The sequence below is a fragment of the Notothenia rossii genome (genome assembly GCF_949606895.1).
Source record: "Notothenia rossii genome assembly, chromosome: 9".
In the NCBI taxonomy this organism is placed as follows: domain Eukaryota; kingdom Metazoa; phylum Chordata; class Actinopteri; order Perciformes; family Nototheniidae; genus Notothenia; species Notothenia rossii.
Window position 1 is genome coordinate 13,412,395 of NC_136907.1, and position 10,884 is coordinate 13,423,278.

General features: G+C 39.4%; 1 long non-coding RNA gene across 1 annotated transcript; it reads left to right on the forward strand.

The window, feature by feature from the left end:
* Positions 1–4,650: 4,650 nt before the first annotated feature.
* LOC307018818 lies at positions 4,651–6,012 on the forward strand. The gene is made up of 2 exons (XR_013802502.1): positions 4,651–5,565; positions 5,661–6,012. It is a non-coding gene; the product is annotated as an uncharacterized lncRNA (long non-coding RNA).
* Positions 6,013–10,884: the final 4,872 nt, after the last annotated feature.

Consider the following 10,884-nt stretch of genomic DNA (forward strand, 5'->3'; position numbering starts at 1 on the left):
TTTTAAAATATTGAAGTTAAATGCATCAATCTGGTGCACTTTGAGAGCAAAATGAAGAGAGATCTATGGATACCTCTCTCAACACCCATATGAAACAGAACTGTAAACAGATTTACTTTTTCTTTATGGATATTTTACAAATCACCCTTTCAAACTTTATTCTTTTTTTTACTGTCATATAGTATTTCATACCTGTTTTTCATTTATTCTCTTATTTTTGTATTACTATAATGAACATATAAACGTGTGCCTCTATAATAATTGTTTACATCAAAACGTTTGAGACCCACTGAGATAACACTGAGAGAGTCCTTTAGCTCACTGAGTCTCTCAGTCTGACAGGAGAGGACTCTCCTCCACTTTGTTGTTGAAAAAACTCCTTATATCCGTTAGCGTAGCTCGCTAGCACCAGAAGCTAACAACAACGATCTCCGGTACTGGTGCGCTCTCTGTCTTGCTCGCGCACGCACACAAAATTGCTCGTTCCACACACACACAGAGCCAAGCTTTAATGAAACACAGAGACCCAGACGTAACAGTACTGTATCATATTATTTTCGAATCAATAATTTTTCAAATTAGCACCCCCCACTTTATATTTGTATTTGCTTTGAATATCCAACACCAAAAAAGAGAAACTCAAAGCAGATAAAAGAGAAAAAAACAGGCAGCTATCCCAGCAGACATTGGGATTGGAAAGTTATTTTGTTGCAACAACTATAAAATAAATACTGTATTTCTACAAAAGCTTTTTAAAGATATGGCTTTTTAGAGATATGGCTTTGTTCTAAAGCAGGGGTGGGGAACCTCCGTCCTCCGGGCCGTATACGGCCCGCGAGACCATTTGGTATGGCCCTCGAGGTAATTTATAAACACACGCAAAAAAGAAAAAAATTCAAGAAATCTAGACCGCAAAATAATTAAACAAGCTTGTTTTTCTTGGCCAAGGTCAGGTTCCTTGAACACAACACGAGCCTAACGTGTCATCACGTGGTATATGTCTCGTCTGACAGAGTGTAGTTCTAACGGAGAGCACCAAAACGCGGCTCCGGCCGGGACTTCACAAATTCCAATACCCATAAGGAGCTGTACACATGCCGCAGTTTTTGCGTGGCTGTCAGTAGCATGGCGTGGGAAAAAAATGTGTGGAAGCCAATAATACGTCCTTTCTTTTGGGGTGGGGGGGGGGGGGGGGGGGGGGGTGGTGATCAATGTAACGCTGTAACCAGATGAGTGATTACAGCGCCCGGTATCATTTTACACACATTTGTATCATACAGATGCAGGACTTACACACGCCTGTTATCTGACCGACAGGTCCGCACGCACTCTCTAGCCCAAACTCTAATAAGCATTCATTCACAAACTAAATCAGAAGACCTTTAACGTTTTACGTCCGGTTCGCTCCTTTGTTCCTCGCTGTACACAGCTCCAGTTTGGGCATTGGCCTGTCATCAGATTGTATTTGTTGTTAATGCTGCAGCGGAAGTTTAGTACAATTATTTTTGATTAAATACTCCAAATCTCCACCCTCCATAATTGCACTTGCTTCAGTTGCTTGCTACTTTCTAACGGCGGTGAGAGTGGTGCAGTGACGCTATCTATCTTCTATCGATTAGATTTACGATTTGAAAATTATAAAAGTAGAGTAGACATGTGGATATTATCCGACTGAACAAAACGTGCATTTACCTAGCAGGTTCGTTTTCCACCGACCTTTTTTCGAGCTATTTTCCAAAACCCTGTGGAGAAATCCCATTGCTTTTTTGTCGAGGGAAACCGGGCGCAGCTTACTTCCGCTTTTTGGGACGCGTCACTGCACCACTAAATTGATGCGATTTGATTGGATTGTGAGGCAAGGGAAGCCAGCCGCCTCTGGCTTCCCTTGGCATGGCCCTGACCAATCACAGGTTGGCAGGGGCATGACGTGAGCCTCATCTGATTGGTCAATCCCTCCATTTTTTTTCACCAAGGGAAGCAAATTTAGGCTGGCCTCCTCTCGCAACAGAGAGTGCAATCTACTGTTTCACCATAACATCTAGAGGGTCGCTGTTTCACTCTTTGTAAAATACTCAATGAGAATGGGGGAGAGACGGGCCGGCAGCAACACACAACAAAGAATTTCCGAAACTAAACGAAGTGTTTTTATTTATTTATTAAAATTATAAATTAAAATTATTTATTAAAATTATGAAACTAAATACATTTGCACACATCTTGTGTCCATATTTTTCTGTTTTGGTGGTCATGCACTTACGAAAATTAACTATAGTATTACTATAGTAGGCTTATACGATAAGAGTTGTATAGTATCCTATAGTAAGTTTGTAGAGTTCTATAGTATTTTTCACCAGCTATCGTATTACTATAGTCTTTTCTGTAGTGCCATTTTACTAGCAATAGTAATACTATATCTAGATCTTTGTAGTATTCCTATATTATTTTAAATAGTATAACTATAGTATAATATATAGTGTTTCTGTAGTTGTTTTTTGAAAACACTGTAGACCACTCCTATAGTAATAGCATGATATTGTCATAGTGAATGCATATTATTATATAGTGTTTGTAAAAGTATTACCATAGTGTTTTTTTTTGTGTTTCTGTATTAAGACTATATTATTTTAAATAGTACTACAAAAAACAACTACAGAAACACTAAATATTATACAGTATAATATTTAGTGTTTCTGTAGTTGTTTTTTGAACACACTATAGAACACTCCTATAATAGTATGATATTGTCATAATGAATGCATATTATTACCAGTGTTTGTAAAAGTATTACACTCCTAGAATTAATGTTTTATTTATTTTTTAACAAACTGCTGTGTCAAAGGCAATTGATCTTTCGCAAAGCCACGCCCCTAAATGCCCGTTGTCCAATCATATTCGATCACGTGCGCGGCTCCCTGTGGAAGTCCGACAAGCTTAGCGTTCAAATTCATTGCGAAAATGGTGAAGCGTTGTGCTTATGGTCTTTGCAAATCGGATAGAAGATATCCCATAAGCTTAGAGTGGGGGGGGGGGGTGATATTTTACCCGTTTCCTAAACCCAAAACCCGAGAGGCGAGATGCCGCCAGTGGATAAAGAAATGCGGCAGGCCCCATGCCCAGCTGAATATGGCGAATATCAACAAACACAAATACGTTTGCGCCAAGGTAAATACGTGCTAACGTAGCTAGCTAGCTAGCAAAGATTACATTCACAAATTAACTAACTAATTTAATTAACTAATTTCACTAACTAACGTTAGCTAAAGTCACACGACTACAGCTGTAAGCTGTGTGCTTATAGGTCGTTTTGACCATGTATATCACTTGATGCATAATAATGTCTGAACAGCTGAGCTCCGTTATTGGTCTACCTGTGGTCAAAGTACAAACAAGAAAGCCAACAGGCAATCATTCATTTATATTTTGCTTTAATCTTTGTAGCATTTCGTTAATGGAAAGCCTATTGCCGACTTCCCTAATCCTGCTGCACAAGTGGGCACCCCGACCACCACAAAGGAACAACAAGGTGGATGCAGAAAGCCACCAAGGAAACGGTAGTTAACTTTAGACAAACTACAACATTTAATGCCTCTTGTGATTGTATTGTTTTATTCCAAAATAATAATAATAATTCCGTCGAATTTCACATACAGCTCATGTGGTTTTTCACTCTTGCACTGCGACCTGTATGCAAGTGCCTCTATTGATGTTGTGCCTCCCTCTTTTCTAATGTTTATACTGTGGATATAACCCTCCATAGCGTATTGTAGCCCATTTTGTCAGGACCTGGAGGATATTGCTGCGTTATTGCTCCAAAATGAGTCTGTTAAGGCGACTCCGACGTTACGGAGACCCTCCATTATGGCTTTGTTTAACGCATCTGGCTCTCAGCTTGTCGGACTAGCAACAGTAACCAAGGGGGGGCGTGGCTTTGCGAAAGGTCAATTCAACACATTCAGTGTCATTTCTGAACTATTTTACACACACATGTGTGTACATAGAAAAAATAAAAATGCACATAGTCAACACATTAGTGTTGACTAACACTGGGCTAACATTGGGCTAACATTGGGCACTGTCCTGCCCAATCATGGTTGAGTTATTTCAAATGTATCATTTTTCAACTGTCCAACTGTCAATCAAATGTCCCAACTGCCATTTCACCTCTGGCTGCTGTGGACCATGGATGTCAGCGGAGGAGAGTCTAACTCTAGGTAAGTTATACAGAAACAAAACGTTTTTAACAAAGTGAGCAGATATATTGTCATAATGTGAGCAAGCTAGGGGTCTAAATACATATTTTTAAACTTAAATAAATATATTTTGCCAATGTTGAACAGCTAACTATTGTTTGAGTTTAGCTGCCTGGATGACAATTATTTTCCTTTAGGCCGTTCTTCTTTTTTTATTATATTTATTTTATCTTAACTTAATTTAGCTTACACTCTTTTCTGTGATCATTCTTCAATCGGCATTATATTGATAGCATTAGCAGCTATATGTGTAATGCTATCTAGCTACTTTGGCTAGGTTTCATTGTTCGGCCAGATGTGGCGAGAAAGTGCGAGTGAGGCTGCGTTGCTATACAGTCACTTACAGTGCAAATACGTAACTTACTCGCACTAAAGTTATTTATTAGTAGTACGTGTACACTACAGTTTACCTGTTTCTGACTAAAATATCAGCCACTACTCTATACTTGCAAATATTATATTGTGTAGAAGGGAGATTTCATATCTGCCTCTTGTCGCTAAGGCAACTGTGTATGTGAGACGCAGCGTCACGCACGGCAGTTAGGCCTTCCCGATTTGATTGGTCGGAAGGGAAGGGCCGGCGGGCTTTCCTTCCGACCAATCAAATCGTTGGAAGGGAAGGCCGGCGGGCTTTCCTTGACATGTCCCTGACACAGCGGACTGCGGGTGTAGTATAGAGTGAGTGTAGCGTGCAATACTGTGTTTCACCACACATTAATTTAGAGGGGCGCTGTTTCAGTCTTTGTAAAATACTCACTGACAACAGCGGAGAGATGTTTTTAAATACAAATAAAAAATATAAAGAAATACCCAGCCTCCAGGAGAAAACGCTACTGGCGGCTGAGCAGAATCTCCCTTGTGCTTCTCTAGAAGTTGTCTTTATGGGTGAAGTTAATTAACTTAAAATTACCATACTGCTTATAATTTATATAAGGTGTGTATTAATGGGTTTAACTAGAAGATGATAGATGATGGCATTTAATTTAATCTGGCATAATATGATTAGTCAACATCAGGATGAATTTGTCTTTTTCTTATAATTACAGGAAGCGGGAATGAGCTGCAGGAATCTGTTAAAGTCCTAGCAAAAAGTAAATTAAAAGAAAAATCTACAGTGTCCAAAGCACAAACCATCTCCTGGAAGTAACAGGTGAATTTGGATTTGTCCTTGATAGGATTTTAAAATACAACACAGACTTCAAAGAGTTTATAGATGTTGATAGAAGTGAGAATCAGTAACTTTGACAGATTCCAAGTGCACTTTTCTGAAGCACCGGATCTTCAGCGTGTCCTAAGAGAAGTCTGTCAAACTCAGGTATACATGTACCATGCTTGTTAAATTGTGTTTCAAAAAATCACACAGGCCAGAACTTTACTTTGTGCTGTGCTTGCTCTTATTGTTTTGTTCAGCCAAGAACCAGTTCTTCTGAATGGCCTAACTGATCTACTTAAGAAGACAATTCCAGAAGTATTTGATGAACTGCAAAATGGCATTCTTACCGAGAAGACCAGCCTCAAACTTGTCAGAGTTTGCTTCTCTGACTTGGTAGAGAGGCATGGGTTGTAAGTATATGAATGTGAAATGTGTTTATACTGTATATAGGGGTTGGGACACTTTTTCCCTTAATTTCATTGCCCAACCATTTCTGTTTCAGGCCTGAAATTGTTCTTGTAATTTTTTTACATTTAACTTATTCGTATTCATATTCTGTGAACAATGTATTTTATTTTGTTAATAAAGTCCCTATCTTTCAAATTGAAACTGCTCTGCCTGCTAACTTTTATTTGTTGATACCATACTTACTATAGGGATGAATACATCATTATTAAAGCTAATTAACTATAGATTCACTATAAGATCACCATAGCCAACTCTAGTATTACTATAGTAATTTTCTGTAGTGTTTTCCAAAAAACCATAGAAATAATATAGAAAGCACTATAGTGATACTACATAAAAACTCAATAGTATAGCTATAGTAATTTCCTATAGTGGCCGAAAAACCATAGAAATACTACAGGAAACACTATAGTATAACTGCAACTTCACTATAAGATCACCATAGCCAACTCTATAGTATTACTAAAGTAATTCTCTATATTGTGTCCCAAAACACCATAGAAATACTATAGCAGTTTTTTGTGGTATTTCTATAGTAATTCTTAATAGTAATACTATAGTGTTTTTTCGTAAGGGTGCCACGGTGCATGAATGCACGTGTCATGGTCAAATATCTGGATTAAGAGGTTGCGTTTTCTTTGCACAGCATGAAAGAAAGGCGAAATGAATGGGCTGTGATTTGAGTTTTTTAAGCAGACGTTGAGTTCAATAATTTGTACGGCCCTCGAAGGATGTTGTAAAAATTGAAATGGCCCTTGAGAGAAAAAAGGTTCCCCACCCCTGTTCTAAAGCCATATCATGTTTCCTGTTACATTTTCCCAGCATCATTTCCCATTCAACCATTTCCATAATGTGTTCCCACACATTGTCAAGTAGACACAGGTTAGTTAAACTTTCTTTTCTTTTTATATGAGCACACTTTCAGTGCACATTAGCAAGCAGGTGTTCGGTATGACAGACAAAGTTATACTGTACACTGTTATTTTTGTAGTGCACCATCTATAAAAGATCATTTTATCCCCGTAAACAAGTCAGTTAACAGTTGTTGGTGGGTGAATTCAAGGCATGTCAAATCATTGAGCAAAAATAAAACAGAATTTCCTATTTTGAGAAAGTACTGCACATTTAAATATTCATTCACTAAAGCAAACTAGTAGGTTTGAGGAGTAGGTGGATGAGAATTTAGATGAAGTGAGAGGAGAGTTAATGTCTGGACAGGTGAATGATGGATTAACCCTTCAACCAACAGCAGGAGAGCAGCCTCGATCAATCTATCAACAACGACAACAAACCACCAATCACACCGCAGGGAGGAGAAAACCCCGCCTTCTCTCTAGCTGGATCTTCATGCACAAACACACTTACCGACATGTGCAAATCCACTGATAGGAAAGTGTGTGGACCCAAGGAATGAATTAAACTCCAGACTTTTTCCTAAGATGAACTCACATTGCCTTCACTTTACCCTTTTTGTTTCTCCGCATCAAACAAACAGACATTTTGCAGCTCCTTTTCAATGTGTTTTCCCTTCTATATTCCCAGGCTGTCCCACTGCAATGCTAATGTTTTCAATAGAGTAACATATCAGACCTAACCCAAGCCAGAACCCAACACGCAGGCTGCAACCGCAGGAGTTAAACAATGTGAGACTCCGGGGACACCTACTAGTCCAGGAGGCATATGACCCCACTTTCTTTGCCAGATTTTATTTTATTTTGTCTTTCTCGGTGTCTCCTCTCTCGCAGTCTGTCTCTCTTTACCCCCTGTTCCTCTCTGGTGGTGATATGTGGTAGACCTCAAACTATTGTGTTGCAAATGTGAAGGTTTTCCTAAATAGACCCTGGTCTACTCTATTTATGGAAGACGGACAGACCGGCGCATGTTTTTTTTTTATGAAAGCAGGTTTTCTTATGTGTACATTTCAAACATTTCTTATTCTGAGAGCAGTGTTTATCTTGTTGCTCTATTTTTGTTAACTAGCGACTGGAGCTACTTCAAATAACTTGAACTGTAGTCTCATTGTTTGCCATCAGAAATGATAAAGGATAACTCCAGGTTATGTTTATTGTTCTTGTAGTTTTTGCCATCAATCACTACAGTAATGATAACACTGTACTCTCTCAGTTTATTGCTGACCTCTGGGAAAGCAGCAGAAGAAATCTAAAAGGAGTTGGAAATAAACACAAGCAGACAGCTGCTCAGACAGGTTTCAAACAAAGCTGCAATATTGATTAAAACAGCATTGAGTAAAAGTATGTATTATCAGCCGAATGCACCTAAATTACAAAAGTAAGAATACCAACAAATGCACCAAAGATTGCATTAAAACCTAAACAGCATTTTAACAATGGTTGCTGTGAGAGATCTTAGATAACCATTTGTATACAGTTAAGGAAGGGAGGGTTAACTTACTGTAAACAAAACATCACATTTTAAAAGCTCATTGGAGTTCTCCAAGATTTAAAAATCCCTAATTAAAAGTAACTACAAAGCAAATGTAGTTAAGTAAAAGGTGCAACATTTCCCTGTAAAATTGCTAACTGATAGTCACAAAAATTAAGAGCAGAACTATTAAACAGGCAGATTTTGTAATAATCCACAATTGCTTTTTGATAATGTGTGGAGAAGTGAAGTACTGTTTTTTTAAAGTTGTTGACTTCGGAACTCTACAATTACATTAAATCATTTGAAATCGACAATCGGTCTCGATATATGGTTAAATTAAAATCAGTAGGCGAGGCTGTAATTTCTCCAGCTGTTGCTCTCATGAGCGAGGCGGAAAATATTAGTTTTATCATGCCAAAAAGCTGCTGTGTCGCTTATTGCACCTCAAACATTAAAACAAATCTGTATTTTCTGTACGTTCTCTAAGAAGAAAGGACAGTAACAGAAGAGCTCTGTGGCTTCAGGCCTGATCGCCATTCAAATGACAGGCGTTGTTTCCTCCAAAAGTGGGCGGGGCGTAAAGTGACATAGATGTTACTCTCATCTATGAAAATCGATAGCCTACGGCTATATTTAACCACATATCGAGCCCGATCATCGATTTCTAATGGCTTAATGTAATTGTTTGCTTGTCTGGCCATTGTAACCGGGCTCTTTGAAGATCCAAAAATCCACGGTTTTCTTAAATTTCTGATTGGTTTGGCAAAAACTTCAAAATTTGTATTGACCGCCATTCAAATGACAGCGTCGTTTTCCCCCAAAAGTGGGTGGAGCCGTACTTTTTGCCCGGAAGTGACGCATTTGTTACTCTCATGTATGGGACAGTAAACCAAAAATATCGTTTAAAACTGGAGAGATAAAAAAATATTCATAAATAAATCAATGTTAACTAGGTAAAATAAGATATAAATGAACAACATAAATCAAATATGTTACATCTATTTGTTATTGGCTATGGTAGGTTATTGGTTATGTTCACATACTTATTTGGTTATTAAAATGTAAACTGATCTTTTTCATATAGGTGTTTAGAGATAGATCTAGTCTCTAGTAATTCTGCTCAAAGTGCACCAGATTGAAGCATTTTACTTTTAAATGTTCAAAAAAATCTTTCGAGGGGGGCGTATCCCCGGACCCCCCTAGAGGATGTGACGTCCAGCCCCCAATTAAAACATGTTCATACAATAATTAATACATTTGAAGCCTTCTATAACCAACATGTCAATACGTTTCAGTTTTTGTAGTGTATTGGTCTTTTGTAGAGACTTTTCATTTATTCTGTATATATTCTATCATGTATTGCTTGGAGGGGTGGGTGGGGGGGGGCACCAAAACATAATCTCGTCTAGGACACCAAAATGTCTAGGACCAGCACTGCATTCAGCGGTGACTCCACACAGTCGGAGCAGGAGTTGGAGGTCAACGAAAGACTCACTCTGGCTTCTCAGGTTTCTGTTGTCATATTTCTGGGAATTTGATGCAATGTTTGGAAACCGAGCTGCAGTCAGGCGGGGTGCATCTCAGTTCCAGTGTGTGTGTGTGTGCACGCGTGTGCACGTGTGTGTGTGTGTGTGTGTGTGTGTGTGCACGTGTGTGTGCACGTGTGTGTGTGTGTGTGTGTGTGTGTATCTTCTGTCTACACTAACTCTGTTCAGCCAAAGATGGTTGTGTCATTACAGCATCCTGGGCGCACACAAACACACACACACACACACGTGCACACACACACACACACACACACACACACGTGCACACACACACACACGCACACGCGTGCACACACACACACACACACACACACTTGCTTTATCCCCTGTATTGTCCTGGTCTCTGTCAGTCATGCACTGTGTTCTCATTCCTCACTCTTCTGATGTCATCTGGGAGTGGATTGATGGGCGGAGGGGGCTTATGAGCGAAACACACCCACCCACCCACCCACACACACACACACACACACACACGCACGCACGCACACACACGCACACACACACACACACACACAGATCTGGTGTGGTGTTAGTGAATTATGGGTTTTTAATGCCTAACACTGTGTCTGATCCATAGAGGAAAGTCAGGCCAACTAGCCGTTAATCAAACCATTTGCCTGTGTGTGTGTGTGTGTGTGTGTGTGTGTGTGTGTGTGTTTGTGTGCTTCACTACTGATGCTTGTGTGTACACATCTCACAGCAGGCGTCAGATGCACAAGCATGCAGCTTGTGCAAAGCAAACACTCATAAACATTAACAGCATGTGAGAAACTGAGAAGAAAGAAAAGAGAAGTTAGGAAAGACGGAGAGAAAGGCAGAGAATAGGGGGAGAGGGGTTAAAAGAAAGGTGAAGATAAATAGAGAGAAAGTGATGCAGAGAAAGGATAATGGCTTCCAGATGAGAATGTCAGAGCTTTTTCCTGCTTGCTTCTTGGTGTAATCATATCAGCAGTCGGGCCGTTTCCACCCTTCATAAATGTGAAGTATGCAGAGAGTTTCAGGATCCAACTTCCTTTACATAAACACTCCTTAGAAAAACAACCCAGTTGGACCTGAGTGTGTGTGTGTGTGTGTGTGTGTG